The following is a 25,149-nucleotide window of genomic DNA, read 5'->3' on the forward strand; positions in this document are numbered from 1 at the left end:
ATCAGAATATTCCACAATAATGTAGTAGGGGACTTCCCTGGTGGTCCAGTGGTTAAGAATCTGCCTACCAGGGCTTCCCGGATGGCTCAGTGTTAAAGAATCCGCCTGCCAACGCAAAGGACACGGGTTCAGTCCCCGGTTTGGGAAGATCCCACATGCCGCAAGGCTACAAAGCCCATGTACTACAACTACTGAAGCCTGCGCTCCAGAGCCTGTGCTCTCCAACAAGAGAAACTGCCACAATGAGAAGCCCACACACCGCAGCTAGGGAGTAGCCCCTGCTCGACTCGCTGGAGAAAGCCCACGCGCAGCAATGAAGACCCAGCATAGCCGCCCACCCCCACAAAATGTAGTAGGGATTGTGCACGCCAGTACCTGGCCTATAGAGACTTAGTTTTTTGGGGGAGGGGACAGCACATGTTTTAAAATTAGAAAATGCATGTGAAAGCCTGGATATTTGACTTTTACTGATGGCCTGGTCAGCTGGAGCAGAATCGTGTTGCCTCATAGAGAGGGCCCCCACCTTTCTGGTTTGCCCCAGTCCCTACCACTCTCTATTGCTCACACCAGCTGTGTCCCTCCTTTATCTTTCTGAGCCTTCTAGGTATCTGAGTTCGCAATTCCAAAATGAATAGTCTCCCTCCACATTTTTTTGTGCAGCAAAAAGGGGCTTTGTGAAATGTCGAAGATTCTCCTTAAATCTTTCATTTGTTGGCTTCAAAATTTAAATTTAGTTTATATTTGTGAAAAGATATCAACTCATGTGATTCAAAATTCAAAGGCTACAAAGGTACATAGTGAAAAAAATTTCCTTTCATGTGTCCTGACCCTTTGCCATCAACCTTTTGTTACCGGAGGCCCCAGTGTTGCCGGTTCTTACGCAGTCTTTCAGTAATAGTTCATGTATAGTCAAACCAATGTAGTAATATGTACATCTGATTGAAAAAATTCACCTTCATTGAATGTCAGTTTTAGGAAAAAAATCAGAAAACGCAAAAAGGAAAAAATGAAACTCATTATTGGTGGCATGACTCTCCATGGAGACCTGTGTTAGCTAACATTTTGATGTATTCACTTCCCAATTTTTCTTTATTGATAATGATTTTTAAAAACGTGTATTTATTTAGCTGTGTCAGGTCTTAGCTGCAGCATGTGGAATCCTTGTTGTGGCCTGTGGGCTTGGTAGCCCTACAGCCTATGGGATCTTAGTTCACTGAGTCCCCTGCATTGAAAGGCAGATTCTTAACCACTGGCCCACCAGGGAAGTCTCTGGATAGAAATTTTTAAAGGAAATGGCATCAAATCTAAATAAGTTGTTACAGCCTGTCTTAAACTCAGAAATAGATTGTGAATATCTACATCAACAAATACATGAAAAAAAATTTTGCAGTCGTATAATATTCGGTTGTGTGATTATATTAAGATTTACTTACACTGTTCTCTATTTTTGGCTGCTTGGGCTGTTTTAAGCCATGCTGCAATGAACATCCTTGTACTCTATCTCTGCTCAACTATCCAGATATTTCCTCAGGATAGTTTCTTCAAAGTGGAATTAATAGGCTAAAAGATGCACCCTTGCTTGCACACTTTAAAGGCCTTCTATATACACGATCCAACTACCCTTCAGAGATCCTATCATTTTTTATGACTTGTAGCAGCATGGGTAAGATCCAGTACCCGCTGTCTCCTTGAAAATGAAACGACGCGTCTCAGCAACTGAGTGTGTCCTTGCCCGCCGCCCGCCCGCGTTTTTCTTGGCAGAGCTGCTGGAGGTCACCAGGGGGCCCTTCTCTCCTCTGCTTGCAGGCTGGCTAGGCTGTGATGGTGGGGGGCACAAGGCCGTGGGGCGGGATGGTGGGAAGCCCCTCCTTCTCCTCTCCAGGCAGGGATGGGCTGGGGTGTCCCAGTGGAGATGTTGGCAGTGAACCCCAGGGAGTCCGGGGGAGTTGGCGAGCAGTGAGGGCTGGTGGGATGCGGCTGGAACACCAGGGAGCCATTCACAGGCTGGGTCTCCACTGCTGACTGGGTGAAGCGGGGCCAGAGCTGCGCCCACGGCAGAGAGCTGCAAGGCAGCCGGCCGGGCCCCCAGGGAGACTCTGGGCGCACTGTGAGCCGTTCACAAGCAGCAGCTTGGCTGGGAAGAGATGAAGAGAACCCGGGGAAGATGAGGACCGGCTCAGGCATGCCTGGGACAGGGACCCATGTCTTGGCAAGACGGTGGGCACGCTCTTCCCACCCTCCTTCCAGCTTCTGCCAGCGCTGATGGCGTCCCCGCCTCCCCGAGGTGTGGGGACCAGATGGGCGCCCCTCCTCTGCCGCTCACCCTCCAGCGCGAGTCCGGCTCGCAGCTCTCCTCACTGACGTGCTGTCAGCAGCTTGGAACAGACTAACCAGCTGGGCGTGGGTGACGGTTGGGAACACACCCGCGTGCGTGTGAGTACACGAATGTGTGTGTGTGTGAGGGCATACGTGTGTAAGCATGAGGATGTGTGAGTGTGTGTATGTGACTGTGAGAGGAGGTGTGTGTTCTGAGAGCATATGAACGTGTGCAAGCGTGTCTGCACATGGGTGTGTGTTTGTGCACCATGAATGTGCTGTGTCAGTGTGAGTGTGAGGGTGCAAATGTGTATGCATGCATGAGCAAAACGTGTATTGGGTGAGTTTATTTGAGTATATGTGAGTGAGAGCATGCACATATATGTGTGAGTGTGTGTGAGTGTGTACACACTGGGCTCTCTGAGGGAGGCACACAGCCTCCGGGAAGAAGCTTTGCAGCAAATACCTTATTCTTCCTGTTTGTCACCACCTCCCCCCACCCACACCAGGTTCCTGGATGTGCTTTATTAATAACAGGGGTGTATGGGATTTCAACCTGGACCAGGATGAATGGTTTCATGGTCCTGGGTGGGGCTGTGGACATGAGAGCTTGAGGACACGCGGTCTCATAGCTCAGCCTCCAGGAGCCTCACTGGTGGACTGCAAAGCCCAGCTCCACCAATTCTTAGCTGGGTCACCTAGGGCGAATTACTGAACCTCTCGGTGCCTCAGTTACCTTATCTGTGAAATGGGGACAATGATTCCAGCTACCTCATGGGCTTGTTGTGGGGATTAGATGGGGTGAAACACGCAAAGCCCATAGAACACCTCCCAGGTAGCACTCAGTGCTGGTGATGGAGCAGAGTGGGGGCTGGAGAGATGGCAGAGGGCAGAACGGTCCCTGGGGGCCAGGCTGGGAGGTTGCTGCTGTCCAAGCCAGTGACCCAGGCTGGCTCCCACAGAACAGTGCACACCTGCCTGTGAGTATGGGCTTGCACCATATCTCCCTTGAAAGAAAACCCTTGCTTCTTGCTTGAAGGGCAGATGGAGTCCAGATAGCTGTTCTTTTCAGATTTGTGAAAACCTCCAAGGTAAGGACTTTTCTGCAGGAAAGGCAAGGAGACCAATTTCCATAAGGTGCATCTCCCAGGGGTGCCTGCAGCTGCCCTGATGGTGCCAGGGAAGGTGGACTGGGGGTACCTGGCCAGGGTGGGTGATGGGTTTGGTGTGATGTGCAGATGATAGTCACCAGGCCAGGGCCTCTGGGACCCTCAGGCCCCTCTCTGCTCCCCTCTTAGACCCTCCACTCCCTCTGATTCTCCCTGGGGCCCGGGAGACAGTTGTGCTCAGAGTGAGCCTCTGGGATGCCTGAAACCACCCGCTGGGTGGCAGCCAGAGATGCCCTGTCCTTTGGGAGGGGGCTTGGGTGATTTCCTGGGCCCGGGGTGTCTAACTGAATCTGAATTTATAGGATGGCGTCTTGGAATCCGCCTTTGTTACAAGCTTCCCTGATGCATGTTCAGCTTTTAGAGCTGTATCTAAATCTAGAGTGTGGATCTGACCACCCCCTAAATTTTCCTGATGGGGAGACCGAGGCATCTGGAGGGAAAGAGACTCGGCCACAGTCACGGGGCTACAGAGGGGCAATGCCAGGTCTCCTGATGCTCCCAGCTCAGGTTTCCTGCCTCATCGGGCATGCTTCCTGTAATGTGGAATTTTCCGTAGGGACACAATCAATTTTATGGCAGGAGCTCTCAGAAACCAGTATCCTCTGCGAGAGATTCAGGCCATCACAGCTCTACTGGAAGGAGGGTATCCTTTGGGGTATAGGGGTGTCTGCCCTGCCCCCTGCCCCTCACCCCCAGATCCTCTGTGTATGTTACTTTTCTGCCCATCACATGCCAACAGGGCCTGCTCGCTGACTGTGTCCCAAAAACCTGTCACAAAGCAGGCTTCTGGGAGGATGCTGGACACAGAAGGGAGTGGGGAGAAGCTGCCTTTGAGCCCATGAACCCAGATGGGCACTGCTGGGTCAGCAGAGGGACAGGGGGTGGGAGTCGCAGACACCAAGGGGCTTTGCATCTCAGCGCTCCTTAAGCTTCCCCACAGGGGCTGCTACGCCCTGCTTCTCCCCTGCCTGAGGCTTGGAGGCTCACACCGGAAGGTTCTTCTTGTTGGAGGGAACCAGGTCCAGAGGTGGTGTCTTTTGCTTTTTTGGGCTGTGTCACACAATGTGTGGGATCTTAGTTCCCTGACCAGGGATTGAACCTGCATCCCTTGCAGTGGAAGTGTGGAGTCCTAACCACTGGACCACCACAGAAATCTGGGAGGCATTGTCGATCGTCACCTGTGGAAAGAGGAAGCACTTTCTGGATATTTCCTCCATCACCAACAAGGATAATACTGATGTTGAACCCATTTATCGAGATTTACAAGCGAGAGCCTGTGCTAAAATCGTTCATGCCATACAAGACAAGTCAACATCCTTATCATCACTAACAATGTTGTTAAGCAAGTGATAGTAATTGCTGATGTTTTGGGCACTTGCCCTGTACTAGGAGCCAGGCACTGGCCCAAGTACTGTGCATGGGTGATTTCATCTCACGTATAGATTTTACATTATTGTAATTATCTGTTATTGTTCCATTTTATGGATGAGGAAAATGAGGCTCAGCAAGACAGACTGTCTAAAATCATACAATCATATCCAGTGGTGCTGAGCCTGGAACTCAGCTTTCTCTACTGAGGTCTTAATCATAATATCAACCTGTCTCCCAAAGTTATCTCTGGCCTTTAAGACATCTCCCCCTAAAAGATATGTGGTTATTTGCTCCCTTGTCTAGAAGTTTTAGCTTTCTTTGCACCCAGAGTCTGATTCTTGCCTCAGCTCATAGAGCCTGAAGAGCCTGGACTTTCTTTATTGGAGGCAGATGTGACAGCTCAAAAAGATAGACATGGCAGTGGCCCTTTAAAAATAAATCACACTGGTCATCACACGATTTTGCTGCATCCCTTATCTGAGCTCAGTTTTCCATCCTGATCAACAACTTGGTACCACAATGAGAAGACTGTGGTCCGGAAAGACCAGAAACAGGATTCTCGAGTAGGTTGTTTCAAGGAGAAGAGCAGACCACATGAACAAAAGATGGATGAGGAGGAGTGAATTCTGAAAAAGTTTGGGAAACAAACACCCCGAGGTCCTAGTAGACCACCAGCTGAGCATTAGCAGGTTAGCTCCTGTTTTAAACACCTATTTACCAGGGGAATATGGTAGTAGAATTGTTAGGGTGAGCACCACAAAACGGCGCCCCATCTCAAGTGTAGAATGGGCTGAGAATACCCTACACAGCTTCTTTTTTGATGCCGTAATCACTGCTTATGGACTTACACTCATCTGTGGCCCTCCACAAGAAACTAGGTAAGAAATTAGTTTGATTTTCACTTAACTCTCAAGAAAGTGTGTTCAGGGCTGCTACTTGCTTATCCAAAATTCACACCCCTGTCTTCCTTAGCAATAGAAAACTTAAAGTGTTAGGTGTGTCACTGGACTTTTACAATACCACATTTCCTTGCTGCTCAGAAAGAAGCCAAGAAGATGTAAGCAAAAGTTATTGGGTGAGGTTTCTGGGAATGCTCTTTGAAGCAGGCTGACTTAGTTGGGAGGCATGCCCTATTGCCCCATTTCTACTCACTGCTGCCTGGAATTTGGATGTGATGTCTGGAGCTACAGTAACTATATTGGGATCATGAGGTGACCTCAAGGACATGGTCCTTGTGTTAATGATGGCAGAGAGCAGGATAGAGGAGACTGTCAGGGATGGGCTATAGAGCTGTTATATTAACCCTGGACTGGCTGCCTCTAGATTTCTTTTTACATGTAAGAAAAGTTTAATCTCTTTCTTATTCCACCTACTGTAACTTATCGCCAAGTGCAATTCTTAACTGATACCAATTTCCCACCTCTCTTCATGAATAAACAGGAGTTTGATATGGATGTAGGAGGATATCCAAGAGTTGTGTATACTGGGAGGCAGAGCCTGTAGTTTGCAGGCCTGGGGGCTTGTGTCAGCCTGGTCCTCTTTGTAGGAACGGACACACATGTGGTTTCATCTCTTAGAACTGGAAGGGTGGATGAAGACGTTTGGTGTAGAAGTGCCCAGAGAGAGGAGGAGGCAAGAATGATGGAGCATGATGGGTGGGGAGGGGAGGGCTTGGGGCCAGAGATGCATGGAACTGTTTCTGGGAGAGGTGGTGAGCCTCTGGGCCTGGGCAGTGTCCCCTCCAGGTCTGGGTGACAAAGGACAGCACAGCTCTGGGAAGGCCACAGAGCTTTGCATGTCTGCCCCGACCCCCGCCTGACCTGCCAGCAGCCTTGCATCACAGAAGTGGTGGAGAGGGGCCCTGATGGCCGGTAGTGGGAGGCTGCTTTCCTGGAGGATGGGTCAGCAGGAGCAGGAGACACAGGATGAGGCCAAGGAGGTGGACAGTTTGGGGCTTATACCTGAGCACTCGCAAAACACATGAGAAGGCACGAAGATGGGCCATGTCCCTGCGAGTGTACAGCTGGGCGCTAAGATGCTTGGCAGTTTAGACATGGGTATGGATGAGACTTCCTTTATAGCCTCAGACAGCTGAGTGGGTTATCCTGGGAGTTGGAATCAGATGAACTTAATTAACATCATAAATCCTGCCAGGCTCCCAATGTGGTAGCCTTCTTATGACCTAGTAGAGACTTACCCCCTTGGCAAAGCTGGTTTCAGCAACTGCTCCATTAACATCCTTGAAGTTCACAGCCTTCTTTGCTGTCTTGGAGCTCGTAAATTTTTCTCCGTCTGTTCTATATTTGCTTATTGAATCGGCAATTCAACTGAATGGATTTAAAGGTATATACAACTTTTATTTTTAAAGCAAAAACCTCTATCTCAGTCCAAGTAGCTCTGTCTAGCCTAGGGTTTGCCAAAGGACTCAGTCCTCAGAAACATCCCTTTGCCAACTGATGCTCATAATGAGAATCTGAAATACACAGTGAGGGTCAGAAACATAACAGCCAACCTCTTTGCAGTTTATAAAGCCTGGTTTCTTCTCTGAGTTACTTTAATGCTCATTTTCACAGATGGAGAATCAAAGGTGGGGCCTTTTTAAAAGAAATGTTGATTTATTTTTTCATACTGGGTCTTAGTTTTGGCATGCAAACTCTTAGTTGAAGCCTGTGGGATCTAGTTCCTTAACCAGGGATTGAACTCAGGCCTCTAGCATTGGGAGCGTGGAGTCTTAGCCACTGGACTATTAGGGAAGTCCTCATGGTTGGGTCTTCTTTGTGATGAGGTGGACAGTGATTGATCACTGATTTTTTAAAAAAATTTTTAAATATCATTTTATCTACACAGTACTTTACTGTTTAACAGAATACTGAAAATATAGTCCAACATCCCAGTTTTAAGTGCAATAATCAGAACCACCATTGTATTTAGGAAGTGAGAGTGAAAGTGAAAAGTTGCTCAGTTGTGTCTGTTTGCGACCCCATGGACTGTAACCAACCAGGCTCCTCCATCCATGGAATTTTCCAGGCAAGAGTACTGGAGTGGGTTGCCATTTCCTTCTCCATGATCACTGATTTAAAGAAAAGATATCAGGGCTTTTTATTTTTATCATGTTCTACCACCCTCCAAACTATCAGCAGCAAAGGAAGATGGACTCACCAATAGCCAAAATATGTGTTTAAATAGAATAAAAGTGTTACTTATCTGTGAGCATCAACTGTGAGCCTGGCACAGCACCAAGTGCCTTTGAGATGTGATTTCATTTAACACGTACAGCTTACTCAGCGTCCTTGTCTTCGACTTACACCTGCTTAAAAAACCCTGATTTTCTTGCAGGCATCCACTCCATCCCTCTGCGGCCTAAGCCCATTCTCGGTCACTTCTTGGCCAAAGTCACAACATGTGGAATACACACTCCCGGGTTTCCACCAGTCATAGCCAAGGAAACAGACAACCCCGGTGTGGTCTATGGCCCCTAGACACATCACAACTATAAACAAAAAGTCCCACCTGGGCAGGGGGGTGTGGCTGGCAGAGGGAGTAGGCTGGGCGATGGCAAAGGTGCCAAGGCAGCTGGCCCAGTGTGGGCATTGGCCAGCCTAGAGGCCTGGAGCTCCAGAAGACAGCTGATGGCCAGGGGTGGGGCCGGGTGCCTTCCCCTGCGCCCCACTGCCAGCCTCAGGTGTGATGAGCAGGACCCTGGAAGGTGTTGCGACTTCCCTGCGGGGGCTGAGCTTCTCCATTTACCTGCAGTGAGTGCTGCTGAGGGGCCTTCCTGCGGCCTGCAGGGGGCAAGGCAAGGGTGGAGAGAGTCTTGGCTGGAAGGGGGCGGAATGTCAGTGTGTGGCCGTGGAGCCTGGGGACTTCTGTGCCTCGGTGGCCTGGCTGGAGCTAAGGGGGTGCAGGGAAGGGCCCAGAGGAGGAGGCAGAGGCCCCTTCACACCCCAAGCCTGCATTTTGGCTCAGTGGGCTCTGAGATGTCATGTCATCGGGAGAGCCCCAGAGTGGGGAGAGCAGGTTGACCCCCCTACTGCTCCCAGCAGGAGGTGGGCCCTCAGTCTCCTTAACAAGAAAGAGGTGGGAAATTTCCCTCAATGAACACTTTGCAAACTGTGTTCCGTGAAGCTCAAGGTATTTGTAAGAAATAATAGATACTCTGTTCAGAGCTTTTGTCATCCAGTCTACTTTGCCCCCTCTTTTGAAAGTCATGAAGTTTATTAGTACATTCAAGGATCTGACAAGTCCTGCACCACAATGCCCATTTGACTCAGAGTTTCCCACGCCCCCCCACGCCCAGGAACGCCTGTGAGGTACCAGGGTTCCCTGGAATGCGGTTTGGGAAACTGCACTGGAGGTGGCTCACTCTGAGGTGCTACATTTTCTTGGGAACTGGCCAGGCTTGTCACTGGAGGTGATTTATGGGCTTGTGAGCCAATTCATTAATCTGCAGGGCAGCTATCTCTGTCCACCTAATCGATCGATGGCAGCAATTTGCCTGAGGCAGTCCCTCCTGGCAGTGAATTGAATGCAGAGGCCAGGGAGGGCTCAGAAGTTGCTTGGGGGAACTTGAGAAGGAGAAAGGGGGTCGGCGTTCTCCATCAAGTCTGTTTCTCCCTCGGCAGGCAGTGCCTAAACAGACTCCTCACGGTGGGATTCCCCTACATAACCATCCTCAGGTGTCACCGTCTGGGAACCTCGTGGTGACCAACAGGCAAGAAGCGGTATGAGCCCCTGCTATATGCCACACACCTCACAGGTGTTACCTGCTTTCAGCCTGTGGTGGGTCTCATGAGAGCCCCATTTACAGATGGGAAAGCTGAGGACAGGGAGGTTTCATCTCTTGTGGCCTGGGTCAGGGCTGAGGCTTTCTAAAAACCCTGTTGGACCCCAGGGCCCAGGTGCATCACCATCCCATGCTGCTTAAGTCCTGGCCAGTCCTGCCCTCCCCCACAAGTTTGGGAGACCGGCCTTCCCCTTTGGAAACAGTTGTCGTTACTCTGCTTCCTGGGGGCTTTGCTGGTGGCTCAGACAGTAAAGAATCTGCGTGCAATGCAGGAAAACCGGGTTCGATCCCTGGGTTGGGAAGACTCCCTGGAGAAGGGAATGGCAACCCACTCCAGTATTCTTGCCTGGAGAATCCCATGGACAAAGGAGCCTGACAGGCTACAGTCCATGGGGTCACAAAGAGTTGGAGACCACTGAGCAACTTTCACTATTCACTACTCTGCTTCTTAGGATTTCTTTATGGGAGAGAGACTGTTATCCCCGAACTCTTGCTTCTGTGTGGTTCTCACAGCTCATTGGGTGATGCAGAGGGGTCAGAGGCCCCCGAATCTCAGGCAGGTCTTAGAAAGGCCATCACTGAGCTGGTTCCTGATTTCCTCTTGGGGGCCGTTTCCTGAGTCCTGCTTCTGCAGTGTTGGATCTGGGGGATTCTCAAATCCTGCACCCTTCAGCCCTTGAGTCTCCCTGAAGGATGGGGCCTTCGGGTCAACATCCTCTCAGGTTGTTTCTGTTCCCAAAGAGTCAGACATTCATTCAAAAATAGAAGCATTTTCTTGGGTTGGGGGCTGGGGGCTGGGGTAGAGAAGTGAGCAAAGACATGGTCCCTGTTTTGGGGGCTGTTAGTCTGGTGGGGGAAACAAGAGAGGACAGAGAGGGAAGTGGTCCTAGGGAGCACCAAGAGGGCCTGACCTCACCGACAGGCTGGAAGGGATTCTTCTGGGTGTAAGTAAGGAGGCTGGAGAACCAGGCACCAGAAATGGGGGCTCCAGGACCCAGGAAAAATCATGCACAGGACCTGTCTGCCGAGGCCACTGCTGAACATAGGGCACCACATCTGGCCCTGCTGCTACCTCTGGCTCTGTGCCCAGGTACCACCCTGACCCTGCAGCTCCTACTGTCCCTGACATTGGATACCGTCCCTGATCGCCATTGTCTTGATTCAGTTTAGGTTGGGTGTGTGTGCTGCTTGAGGCTGGGCCAGGGAGGGAAGGAGGCCAGGAGAGTGAGGGGCTGCTTCTCTGCTTCTAGAGAGGATGGTGGTCTCTGCCTCTTATCCAACCTTTATGGTGAGGGATGCCCCAGAGATGGGTAGCGGGTGGCCAAAGTGACCAGTGTCGTTCCATGGCACCCAGAGTGACTCAGCTTAACTGCACCCCTGTGTGGGCTCTGGACCCCCCCAGCACAGCAAGAAGAAATCTGACAAACTGCATTCTCTTGCAGCTTTAGCATAGAGCCTCACGCATTCTTATGATTTCAATGTCCTCTTGACACTGATGCCACCTCAGTCTGCATCTTCAGCCCCACCTCCACGAATGGACTCCAACCTGGGAGTCCACCCTCCTACTGTGGACAAACTCCCCACCTCAGGATGCCCTATAGCCATCTCCACCTCATCCCGCCTGGAATACAATCAGCATGGCCATCAGCCCCTCCTCCCTGCCTTCAGGAATGGCCGTGTCCCCCTCCCTGCCCGAGCAGTCCAGGCAGGATGGTGAGACTCATCCCTCCCTATCCCTTAACTTAAAAAAAAAAGTAATTAATTCAGTTTTGACTGCCCTGGGTCTTCATTGCTGTGTTCAGGCTTTTTCCAGCTGCAGTGAGCGGGGTCTGTTCTCTAGTTGTGGTGCTCGGTCTTCTCACTGCAGTGGCTTCTCATTTTGTGCTCTAGGGTACAGGCTTCAGGAGCTGTGGCCCATGGGCTTCGTTGCTCTGAGGCACACGGAATCTTTCCACACCAGGGAGGGATGGAAGCTGTGTCCCCTGCATCACAAGGTGGATTCTTAACCATTGGACCCCCAGGGAAGTCCCTCCTCCTACCTTTAAAAGGGTCACACCGTGTGTGTGTTTAAGGCCGGAAGAAGGGAGAAGGGTCAGTGATGGTGGAAGCAGTGCCAAGGCTGATTCAGCAAGTACTTCTGGTAGGACCCGTCCCCTGGTCGTTATGATTTTGAAATACCTCTGACCAGCTGGTAAACAGCTGCTGACCCCAGCGCTCCTCTTCTGCCCTTGAGGACACTCAACCATTTCCTTACTACTTGGTAATAATAGGGTTAATTCCAGGCATGGCTGGGGCTCAAAGACTCTGCTCCCAAGTGGCATTCTGATCAGTTGGTGACTGAATCCTGTATATTACCACTGGGTGGCTCTTGGATTAAGGAAGGAAAGGTTATTTTCTCAGAATCTCCTACAGACCTCTTAGTCTCATGGGTCGGTTTGGCCCCTATGGCCATTCAAGCTGCAAGGGAGTCTGGGAAGGCTCGGATTCAGTTTGCAGGCTCTCTAATAGAGGAAGTTAGGGAAAAGGAGGTTTGAGTGAGCTGGCACTATCTGCCTTCTTTCCTTGACAGACTGAGCTCTTATTATCCATTCAACCCATTCCACACCCCACCCTCCTCCCAGCTATTCATCCCTAAATGCAGCATGTGGGATCTAGTTCCCTGAACAGGGATGGAACCCAGCCCCCTGCATTGGGAGTGGAGCCTTAGTCACTGGATCACCAGGGAAGTCCCGAGCAGTTCATTCCTTACTCTTCTCTTGTTCCCTTCTACCTTCTGACCAGTGGAGACCACACAGGAGACACCAAATGGGGATTGAAGTTTCATTAAATCATTCCCGGAGAACACGGCCTCCTGTCTCATTCGGAGATCCTACTGCAAGGCCCCAAAGCAGCTGCGCTCACCCAGGAATCCCCCAGACCTGAGCATCCCAGGTTTGGGGAACACTGTCCCACAGGTATCTCAGCTGAAGGATCATCATGGGATATTCCTGATCCAAAGCAGGTTTCGAATCCTGGTGTTCCTAGAGGCCCTGGGATGGGAATGTACCTTTTCCCATGTGCTTCTGAATTTTCTGGGGCTTCCCAGGTGGAGCTAGTGGTAAAGAACCCTCCTGCCAATGCAGGAGACAAGAGAGATGAGGGTTTGATCCCTAGCTCGGGAAGCTCCCCCAGAGAAGGGCATGGCAACCCACTCCAGTATTCTTGCCTGGAGAATTCCATGGACAGAGGAGCCTGGCGGGCTACAGTATATTGGGTCACAAAGAGTCAGACGTGACTGAAGTGACTTAGTACTCCTGCACTGAATTTTCTAGGATTTGAGAGATGTGAATTATTTCCACAGAGACTGCAGAAACCTTCCTTTCTGCCCCTCCTGTGTCTGCAGCAGAGGGTCAGGCTTCCAGAGTCTATTTCCACCCAGGGTTCCTTCCCACTGACATTCCCAACTCTGGCAGCAATTGAAATCACAATCACACCTACGCTCAGGTCCCACTTTGGGTGACTCTGATGAATCCATCTGGGATGGGATGCAGGGAGTACATCAGTGTCTCAGCTGGAATTGAGAACTGGGGCTTTTCTGAGGGCTCAGGGAGGATTTTAAACATCAAAACCACCTTGGTCCTTTCTTTTCCTTGTTTGCATAGTCTTACACTCTTTGCTGTGTTATAGAGCCTTCCTTATTTAAAAATTATTTTCCTTATTGCAGATCCCCGGTTAAAATAGAACAAGTGATAGATGGAGTTTGGGTCTGAGTTCCAGTCATGGTGGACCCATGGACCCCTCCCAAGGTTACTTCCCCGGCTCCTAAATGTACAGTTGGGGGAGACGTTCTTGGGGACAGGCGGACTCCCCATCTTGTCCCTCCAGCCTCTGAAGAAATAGCTGTGAGGGTGGAGGGTGAAGTAGGAGTCTCTGGAGCTTCCTCTCCACCCCCTGAAATGAATAGTAAACCGGATCAGTGTGGCTCCCTGGGCAGCTTTCAAGATCAAAGGCTTGAAGGTTACAGAGGAAATGATTCCTTGCGCACCCCATTTACCTTGTCTGTCGCTCTGCACAGAAGGTAGGTGGATCTTGGGGAATCTCTAGGTGAACTTCATCAGGCGGTGACTCCAAATACAGGTGCTTTTCGAGGTAGAGTTTTCACAGAGCAAAGCAGCTTGCACATGGTCCCTGGAAGCAGCACTCGACCTGCCAGATGTTTTGTTTCTCTCTACGGATTTCCAAGGCCTGCCCGTGGCAGTTTGTTCTTACCTGTCCCCTTCCCAGGCTTGCCTCAGGGTCAGATCAACTCTCCTGCTTTCTTTCTTCTCTTTTTTCTTAAGGATAATTTTATTTATCTATTGGCTGTGCTAGGTCTTCGTTGTTGCATGGGCTTTTCTCTAGTTGTGGCGAGCCGTCTTCTCATTGTGGTGGCTTTTCTGGTTGCAGAGCACAGGCTCTTAGCCACGTGGGCTTCAGTAGTTGTAGCATGTGGATTTGGTAGTTTTGGCTCTGGGCTCTAGGGCACAGGCTCAATAGTTGGGGTGCATGAATTTAGTTGCTCTGCGGCACGTGGGATCTTCCCGGACCAGGGATCGAACCCATGTCTCCTGTGTTGGCAGGTGGATTCTTTTCCACTGAGCCACCAGGGAAAGCCCCCAACCCTCCTGCTGTCTGCCGCAGTGTGGTCGGCAGAGACCTCCATCTCTGACGGCCCGAAGAGCATGACGCTGGTGCTACCTGGAGGCCGGCTGGTGTGCTGCTTGGGCCCGGGGAGCGAGGGCTTCTTAGACGCATGAGTAAGACACATGCAGGTGAGATGGAAGAGACCAGCCCCATAAAAATTCAGGGGCCAGATGCTTCAGTGAGGTTTCTGGGGATCCAGGGGTCAGGATATCCTTCCAAGGTGGAAGACAAGTTGCCGCACCTTGCACCACTCACCGCAAAACGATGGAGATTGGCTTTCTTTCTTTTTCTTTTTTAGTGTGTTATTTATTTTTAATTGAAGGATAATTGCTTTACAATATTCCGTTGGTTTCCGCCATACACCTGCATGAATTACCCATAGGTATACCTACATCCTCTTGGTCTTGAACCTCCCTCCCACCTCCCAGCCCATCCTACCCCTCTGGGATGGAGATTTTTTTTGTTGAACCCGGAGGCGACATTACCACATTTGAGTTAGGCCGATTGTTTACTGAGTGGGCCGGAAGGTGTCCGTTTTGCGTGGGGACCAGATCAGGAGACTCTGCGGCAAGTCCAGACTGCCCCATAAGCCGCCCTCCGTGGGGCCTTAAGTCCCAGCCCACCCACGGCGCTCCAAGTGCGTGTGAGGAGCAGAATGCTGCCGGAGCTGCTGGCAAACCTCGGCAGGAGAGCCATGGCCCAGGCCCCCAGGACTTGGGAGCAAACCAAGCCCTCTTCTAGCACACCCTGTTCTCCTTTAAGCATACCCTGCTGGCCGAGGGCTGGGCAGAGGCTGAACATACGGCATCAAGTGGCCATGTGGCTGGGCTTCTGTCTCAGGCCAAGTGCCCCTGAAACAGACTTTGGGGCAGAGATTTGTGGGCAGGAGGTTTCTTGGGGAGTACTCTTAGGAATAACCCCTGGGGACTTCCCTGTGGTCCAGGGGCTAAGACTCTGTGCTGTCAATGCAGAGGGGCTGGGGTTTGATCCCTGGTTGGGAAACTAAGCTCCCACATACCACAGCTAAGAGTTATCATGCTACAACTAAAAAAGATCGTTTGTGCTACAACCAAGACCCAGTGCAGACAAGTTAAATAAGTATTTAAAAAAAAAAAAAAAAGCCCTGTATGGCAGTGAGGAATGTGAAATTGGGCAGAGGGAAACGCTGAACTTTTCCTACTGTTCATGGGGTTCATGGGGCCATTCCCTTCTCTAGTCAATCCTAAAGGAAATCAACCCTGAATATTCACTGGAAAGACTGATGCTGATGCTGAAGTTCCAGTACTTTGGCCACTTGATGTGAAGACCTGACTCACTGGAGAAGACCCTGATGCTGGGAAAGATTGAGGGCAGGAGGAGAAGACAGTGGCAAAGGATGAGATGGTTGGATGACACCACTGACCCAATGGACATGAGTTTGAGGAAACTCCAGGAGATGGTGAGGGACAGAGAAGCCTGGTGTGCTGCGGTCCGTGGGGTCACAAAGAGTTGGACACGACTGAGTGACTGAACAGCAACAAGAGGTTGAACTACAATGAAGCAGCAACAGAAGGCTCAGCCAGTCCCAGGGCAGCTCTGGAATTGGGTTGGCCTTTCAGCGAGGTCCCACTTTGAGGCGGGGGAGCTAGGCCATTGTCCCCTCCACTGGCCGTGCCATCAGCTTCAGACTTCCTTCAGGGTGGAGTCATATCCTTGGGTGGAGGCCAGTCCTGGACTGACTTAGCTGTGAGCTAATAATTAGTAAGCACTGTCCCTGTGGCTGGGGAACAAAGGAATCAGTCCTGGAGGTAGGGGCCTTGTTGAATAGCTCAGCATCTTCTAGAGCATCCAGTTGGAAATTGGGGGTCCTCAGACCCACTGAACCAAGAGGTAGCCCTTGCGGCAGGACCAGCTCCCAAGTGGGGATGTGCTCAGCATAAGGATACTGCACGAACACGTGATCCGTCTGCTTCCATGTTGACACCGGATCCAGTCTCCCCCGATCTGCACCTGTGGCCTTATGAACATTTGATCGAGGAGAAGATATTTGTGAACCTGGTTTACAGATCTGTGTGCTGAGTGGTCAGTCATGTCTGACTGTAGCCCACCGGGATTTTGTGTCCATGGAATTTTCCTGGCGAGGATACTGGAGTGGGTTGCCATTTCCTCCTCCAGGGGATCTTCTTGACTCAGGGATCGAACCCACGTCTCCCATGTCTCCTGCACTGCAGGCAGATTCTTTACCACTGACCACCGGGGGAGCTGGATGATTCTGCTTCATGTTCTGAAATCGACTGGAAGTGGATGCCTGCAGCATTGTGGCCCCGTCCAGGGTTGCTCCCAAGAACATGGTGAAAGGAGATCCTTCTGGGTGGCAGACATTCAAGCAAAACACTGAGTTTTGAGGGTTTTTTTTTGGACTGATGGGAAACCAGAACTCTGGACCTAGAGTACTTCATGGGCCGCTGAAAATGGTTTAGTTCCAGGAGGCCAAATCCAGCCAGCGTCTGATTTTGTAATCAAGTTTTATTGGAGCACAGCCACATCCGTTTGTCTGCTTTCTGTCTCTGCTTTTTTCATGTCATTACGACACAGCTGAGTAGTGGTGACAGAGAACTTCTGGCCCACAAAGCCTGAAATATTTATAACTTGGTAGAAAAAGTCTGCTATCCCCTGGCCCAGCAGAATGACCTGGGCTTTGGAAAGAACTGGAAGATGGGTGATGAAGAGGTGACAGAGAAGGACTTCCTGGTGGTCCAGTGGTTAAGAATGCACCTTCCAATGCAGGAGACATGGGTTCTATCCCTAGTCAGGAAACGAAGATCCCACATGCCAGGGCAACTGAGCCCGTGTGCCACAACTAGAGGGCCCATGCGCCGCAAGGGAGACCCAATACAGCCAAAAAACAAGGAGGTCTGGGTAAGGAATCAGTGGTGGGACTTCTCAGAACAGGCAAACTACCCTGACAGCTCCCAAGGGGTGCCCCCAGCTGCAGACGCGGCTCTCAGGAGTCAGGTGGATGGAATGACGTGGGAGGGAAGGAAAGGGTTTCTTGTGGATGTCCAGGGGTCTTTTCCCCCTAGTCAGGGCCTGCTCACACAGAGCACGTTCACGTGGCTATGGTGTCTCCTCTGGAAGAGACACATGTTCTGGAGATGGATTTTCCTTCCTTGGCCATCCTGCTTCTGCCAGCGCCAACACTGTGGACTCTGCAGGGACTTCATTTACTGCCTTGTACAGGATTACTCCTGATCAAGGAGTTGGTTTCATGGCAAAAGAAGGGCGGCCAATGGCCTTATGCTCATGGGGGCTCTCTGTTCTTATCAAATACATGACCACCCAGAAGCCGCTGCCTAGTGGGACCATGGGATGGTCTCTGAAGACTCACTTAGATGTCACCCTGAGAGGATGGAGCTCTTCCTTACAGGATGCTGTATCTGATTGACCCCAGGACCCACTTTGGGGGTTGTTTTCCCATGGCTGGAATACACGGGTTCAGGAATCAAGGGATGGAGTGAGAATAGTTTTCCTCATCACCCCTAATATCCCACTCAGGGCTTTTTTTTTTTTTTTTTTTTTGCTTCTCCTCCCAACAACTCTGAATCCTGCTGGTTTGGAGTCTTTAGTTCTCAAGGACGGACTGCTTCTTTCAGCAGATGTGATTAGTTAGTGAACTGAGTTGGCCTCCCTGGGCTCCTCTCCTGCTAACCAACAGGCAAAGGGGATTAGTTACTCTGCTCCTGGGGTTACTGAGTCTGATCACCAAGGGGAAACTGGGTTCCTGCTCTGTAATGCACATTTCTTCTTTGTTCTTTCTCCTCCTTTTCCTGATTTTATCATTATTTGACAAGCTGGAGGTTAATTTTGATGTTTTCAAATTGTGGTGCTGGAGAAGACTCTTGAGAGTCCCTTGGACAGCAAGGAGATCAAACCAGTCAATCCTAAAGGAAATCAGTCCTGAATATTCACTGAAAGGACTGATGCTGAAGCTGAAGCTCCAATACTTTGGCCACCTACGCAAAGAGCCAACTCATTGAAAAAGGCCCTGAAGCTGGGAATGATTGAAGGTGGGAGGAGAAGGGAGCAACAGAGGATGAGTTGATTGGATGGCATCATCGACTCAATGGACATGAGTTCGAGCAAACTCCAGGAGGTAGTGAAGGACAGGGAAGCCTGGTGTGCTGCAGACCATGGGGCTGCAAAGAGTAGGACACAACTTATTGACTGAGCAGCAATAACAGCAAGGTTAATTTTCTAATTTATGTAGCAGAATTTTCAGATGGGGTTGCAACCAAATTAGCAAGAAATTAGTAAGTCCTGGAGGAGAAATTAGCAAGTCCTGGAGACTGAGAGTGTGCTTGCCTTTGGTGATGAACACAGTATTTGTTAGGACTTTGGTCCTCATTAAACATTTAGGGGAGAGGATGAGCTTGCATGAAGAATCGTTTCACCTTGTTATGTTACCAGAGAGTTATTTTTTGTTGTATGGAAGTTCAAATGTGAACAGGGAGTGTATATGGATGCTGAATAGGCAAAGGGTAGACGTCACTCATCAACAAGTTAGCGCCTTTCAGCTTCATATCTACCCTTCAGTACTCATCTATGATGTGATGCCAGGGCTGGGACTCTGGTCCCACTAGGGATGTTGGAGGGAGTGACTACGAGGCTGGAGGAGGAAGGGTCTTGCTCCCTTCTTTCCCTGTGAGCATCGCCCCCATAAACCTTTCACTCCAGCAGCAATAGAGCTGGGCCCAGTTGTGGTTTTTCCAGCATGTTAACTCAACCTAGACAGCATATTAAAAAGCAGAGACATTACTTTGCCAACCAAGGTCCATCTAGTCAAGGCTATGGTTTTTCCAGCGGTCATGTATGGATGTGAGAGTTGGACTATAAAGAAAGCTGAGCGCCGAAGAATTGATGCTTTTGAACTGTGGTATTGGAGAAGACGCTTGAGAGTCCCTTGGACTGCAAGGAGATCCAACCAGTCCATCCTAAAGGAGATCAGTCCTGAGTGTTCATTGGAAGGACTGATGTCGAAGCTGAAACTCCAATACTTTGGCCACCTGATGCGAAGAGCTGACTCATTAGAAAAGACCCTGATGCTGGGAAAGATTGAGGGCAGGAGGAGAAGGGGACGACAGAGGATGAGATGTTGGATGACATCACTGACTCGACGGACATGGGTTTGGGTGGACTCCAAGAGTTGGTGATGGACAGGGAGGCCTAGCGTGCTGGTTCATGGGGTTGCAAAGAGTCGGACACGATTGAGCCACTGAACTGAACTGAACGGCTGAACTGAACTGAACTGAACTCCGCCTACATACCAGGGGTCTGTGCAGTAAAGGTTTAACTCAGCAGAAGAGGAGGAGAGGGCTGCTCCAAGCCTGCCTGAGCCAGAGAGAGAACTGGCCTTGACCAGCTCCTGGGGGCTTATCCTTGGGTCCTCGGAATATCCTTCCTGATAGAGTATCTTTGTTCATCTGGGGTCTCAGGCCTGCTAGCTAGTTCCTGCCAGCAACGTTTTTGGCGGCTGTTTTTGTTCACCCGGGTACCCGGGGCCCTGGCCACACTGTAGCAGTCTGGGTTCTATGGAGGCTGTGCATGAGTGGTTAACTTCAGCCATGTGGGTGCTGCCTGCCTGCAGGACTGACCCACAGTACAACTCTGAAGGCTCTGTGAGCTCCCTGCTTGGCAATACTTCAGATGTTGTCCCAGGTTGTTACTGGGAGAATTCAACACTATCCTTTCTCCAGTTTGTGCCCCACTAAATTCTCCACTGGGAGAGGACAGCTGGAAGCTTGCACCTGGTTTCTTTTTGATCTTGCCCTATGTGCCTATTTCCTTTGCTGATTTTCATCCTCCCCGCCTCCCCAAACCCTAGCAATCTGTACTCACACTTTTGCATTCTTTTTCTAAGGATACCCCCAGCCCCACATTGAGTGAGGTGAGGTTCAGGCCGCAAACTCTAGCTCCCCCATGCCCCTCCCTGGCCTTTGGAAGGGGCCGCTCAAGGGAGGGGACTGTTGACGTCAGGGTGAATCCTGCTCTTTCCCATGGCCACAGTCCCTAGAGCTTGCACAACTGAAATTCCAGTTGTGTTGAGTGAGCTGGCTTAGGAATTGAACGAAAAGGGAAAACAGACAAACGTGCAAGTGAAAATCTACTTTATTCCAACTGCCTCCTGGGGCCCGTGTCCCCATAAAACTTTGTCCCTAGAGGTCAGCTGCTGCTCACACAAGCTTGAGCTCTATCTTAACCCAGGGTTCTGTTTGTGCTTACAGAGTTCCTGGACAAGTCTCGACCTGTCCTAAGATGAAACCCTTCCCCCATATGTGGTTTTTTTTTTCTTCTCCTGAATCCTTCCTTATTCCACCTGACATTATCTGCCCCGGCACACCCTTCCATATCAGCAGTGACTGTAATAAAGGCCAGTCACGTTCTGTGCAGACTCACAGCCTGTGGATGATCAGAACAGGGTCCCTTCCACGCGGGACATCACGTGGGGCACCAGAATCCCAGTCCCTGTGAGTCACTGCGCAGAGAGGGAGGGGTCGCTGAAAGTCAGTCAGCATCACCCCCGCTCTGAGAATGGACCCAGGGACCCCAGTGAGTCTCACAGTCTTTTAGTGGAAGCTTGGTAGCTTCTGGACTGTGGGTCAAGGGTCTCTGCCAGCCCCTCCGAATCGAGCCTTGTCTTCACAGGCAGATGGTGCAAGCTGATCTCCTGGGGCTCAGGCAGGTTCAGGGAGGGGTGGGAGCAGACCCCCATCTCTCAGTGTGTGATACTGGCCCTGGGGAACCAGGCCGTACAGGATGACTCCCTGAGAAGCCAGGTCAAAGGCGTCTCTCTAAGACTTTGTGAGCGGGGAGGGGAGTCTCACCTGTGGGGGGGTCCCACTACCCACTGGGCTCTCCCTCTCTCACCCTGTAACTTTGTACACTCTAGCCCTTCAGCCTAGAGGGCCCTTCCTCCAAGTCTTGGCCTATTAAACTTCTGTTGACCCTTCAAGCAGAGACATCACTTTGCCAACAAAGGTCCGTCTAGTCAAAGGGATGGTTTTCCCAGTAGTTATGTATGGATGCGACAGCTGGACCATAAAGAAAGCTGATCGCTGAAGAATTGACGCTTTTGAACTGTGATGCTGGAGAATACTCTTGAGAGTCCTTTGGACTGCAAAGAGATCAAACCAGTCAATCCTAAAGAAAATCAACCCTGAATATTTGTTGGAAGGACTGTTGCTGAAGCTGAAGCTCCAGTGCTTTGGCCACTTGATGTGAAGTGTAAATTCATTTGGAAAAGACTCTGATGCTGGGAAAGATTGAAGGCCAGAAGTGAAGGGCGCGACAGAGGATGAGATGGTTGGATGGCACCACTGACTCAATGGACATGAGTTTGAGCAAACTTTGGGAGATAGTGGAGGACAGAGGAGCCTGGCGGGCTATAGTCCATGGGGTTGCAAAGAGCCGGATGTGACTTAGTGACTGAATAACAACAACGACACTTTTGGAGTCTGCCTGGATACCACTTCCTCCAGGAAGCCTTCCCCACTTCCAGGATGGTTGGGTGTCCCTCTCTCCATTCTTGTTCACCCTTCCCATTTCCCTGGCTCATTCCATGTATTCAGTTATTTTATTTTCTTTCACAACCTGTTCCAATTTATATTCTCTAGCTGTAGTTTATACATTCTCATTAAGCCACCTCAACTCCCATCTGGAACAAGGCTGGACGAGGCCAGATATGCCTGCTCTCTGACCACTGAGTTTGATATAAATCATCCATAGCCTGTGTCCTGTGACTGACAGATCTCATGATTAGCTCTGCAGGTACCCCACATCCCTCAACCTCTGCAAGCTTGGGGGGAGAGGAGGCCCAGCTGCCTAAGAAACGTGAGCCTTTCTCAAGTTGCTGCCACGAAACATCTGTCCAGGAAAACATTCTTTCTGCAGAGTCGTGCTGTGGTTCTGAAATGAAGTTGACACCTTAGCTTGGCTCACAGGTATAGCTCACCTGGGAACTGGCAGAAAAGAGGCTCTGGTGGTGGAAGGGTGGGTAGTGCAGGGTTAGGGTGAAGTAAATGAGGGGTCAAGAGCAGGGGAATTCAAGGAGGTGCTCATGTGAAGAGCTGACTGTTTGGAAAAGGCCCTGATGCTGGGAAAGAGGAGAAGGGGGTGACAGGAGATGAGATGGTTGGATGGCATCATCTACTCAATAGCCACAAGCTTGAGCAAACTCCAGGAGACAGTGACGGACAAGGAAGCCTGGCGTGCCGTCCATGGGGCTGCAGAGAGTCAGACTAAACGAGGGATAAACGAACACGTTCAGAGCCCCGCCCCACAAGAGGCCCCTTCCTCCCATGCGGCCTCACCCCAGGCAAAGGCCCTCAGCTTTTTGCCCAGGCTCTGCCTGTCTCAGGATGGCGGTGAGAATGTTTGCATCCTTCAGGGTAGCTGCTGTCAGCACATGTCACTGGCGTGGAACATTCCCTGAGTCTGAGTAATCTGCTTTTGAGTCACATCCCATATGGGACAGTCTAAGCCAATCCCGTTCCGTTTACATCCTTCCCTCTTTGCTGGCAAGTCTTCCCAGCTTTGCACTGTTGGTTTCTTACCAAATTTCTACGAGCAACAGTTTCACACACACACACACACACACACACACACACACACACACCCTCTGCAAAACAAATACAAATAGATGGGTCAGATGAATTTGAACCCTTTCATTCATCTGACAAATATCTATTGGGCGTGTTCTCAAGGGAATTTCCCCCCTCCGCCCCACCACCGCCCAAGCTTATATTTCAGTGGAGGAGACAGACTGAATACAAGGTTAAGAGGTAAGCTGTACAATATATGAGACAATAGCAAGTGATAGAGATAAAGCCCCATTAGAGGAGGAGGCAGAGGTGCTGGGCTGCGTGGTGCTGAGAGGAAGGGAAGGGATGGAGGAGGGATGTGTCACACAGACAGTGGGGGGGCACTCTGCAGGGAAAGGAGGGTCTCTGCAGGGCCGGGGAGGGAGGTGGCGGGCCCGGGACAGGGGCAGTAGGAGGCTGGCATGGCTGGAATAGTGGAGATGAGGGGCAACGGGGACAGAAAGCTATGTGGGCCTTGGATTTCCGTGAGGATTTTGGCTTTTTTAAGAATTTTGATTGAACTGTAGTGGATTTCCAAGGTTCTGTTAGTTTCAGGCGTACAGCAAAGTGGATCAGTTAACACGTACATATATCCACTCTTATTTTTAGATTCTTTTCCCATAGAGGCCGTTACAGAGTATTAAGTAGAGTTCCCTGTGCTGTATGGGAGGTTCTTATCAGTCATCTATTCTATATACAGTACTGCGCACGGGTCAGTCCCAATCTCAACTTGGTCCCCGTTTCCTGCTCACCATAAGTTTGCTTTTCACATCTGCGACTCTATTCTGTTTTGTAAATCAGTTCATTTGTAACCTTTTTAAAAAATATTCCACATGTAAGCAGTATCACATGATATTTGTCTTTCTGTCTGACTTACCTCGCTCTGTATGAAAGAGGACTTTGGCTTTGACTCTGGGTGTGATGCTGGCCCCGGGGAGAGTTTAGAGCAGAGGCGGGACGTGATCTGACTCGTGTTTTAAAGGATCCCTGGATGCTGTGAGGAGTGCAGGCCAAAGCTAGGAGGGCCCTAGAGTCCTCTGATGAGAGGGGGCAGTGGCTAGGACAGGGGTTGGGGAGAACAGATTTTGATGGCGCTTGGATGTAAGGGTGAAGGATAAGGGGAAGAAGGGAAGCTTGTTTACTGAGGCAAAATTCACACAGTATAAAATTAAATGGGGCTTCCCTGGTGGCTCAGTGGTAAAGAATCCACCTGCCAATGCAGCAGACTCGGGTTCGAACCTGGGGTTGGGAAGATCCCCTGGAGAAGAAGATGGCAACCCACTCCAGTGTTCTCACCTAGAGAATCCCATGGACAGAGGAGCCTGGAGGGCTACAGTCCATGGGGTCGCAGAGAGAAGGACATGACTTAGCGACTAAACAACAATAACACAATTAACCATTTTCCAGGGTACGACTCTGGCCTTCCGTACATTCAGTGTTCTACAGTCATCACCCAGATCTCGTTCCAAATCATCTTCCTTATCCAAAAGGAAAGCCCTGTACGCATCAAGCAATCACTCCCTGCGTTCCCTCCACTCAGCTCCTGACAACCACTAATCTGCTTTCTGTCTCTATGGATTTACCTATCCTGGGTGTTTCTTATTCATGGAATCAATAGGCTGGCCTTGGTGTCTGGCTTATGTCACTCAGCATAATGTCTTCCAGGTTCATCTGTGTTGTAGCCTGTGTCATAATTTCCTTCCCTTCCCCCCTCCTTGTTTCTGGCCACGCTGCCCAGCATGTGGGATCTTAGTTCCCAGACCAGGAATCGAACCGATGCCCCCCTGAACTGGAAGAACAGAATCTCAACCACTGGACTGCCAGAGAAGTTCCTACAATTTCCTTCCTTTTTAAAGCTGAGTAATACACCATTGTACGGTTACACTGCATTTTGTCTATCCATTCATCTATCGATGGACATTTGAGTTGCTTCCACATTTTGGCTCCTGTGCACGGCGCTTCTATGAACACTTATATACAAATTTTTGTTAGAACACTGTTTTCAATTCTTTTGGGTATATTCCTAGATGTGTAATTGCTGGGTCGTATGGTGATGTGATAGTTGCTCAGTCATGCCTGACTCTTTGCAACCCCATGGACTGTAGTGGGTTGCCATTTCCTTCTCCAGGGTCATATGGTAACTCTATGGTTAACTTTTTGAGGATCTGCCAAGCTTTTTTCCCACCATGGCTGCACTCTTTTGCAATCCCATCAGCAGTGTGTGAAGATTCCA

Source organism: Odocoileus virginianus, chromosome 28, assembly GCF_023699985.2.
Source record: "Odocoileus virginianus isolate 20LAN1187 ecotype Illinois chromosome 28, Ovbor_1.2, whole genome shotgun sequence".
Taxonomy (NCBI): domain Eukaryota; kingdom Metazoa; phylum Chordata; class Mammalia; order Artiodactyla; family Cervidae; genus Odocoileus; species Odocoileus virginianus.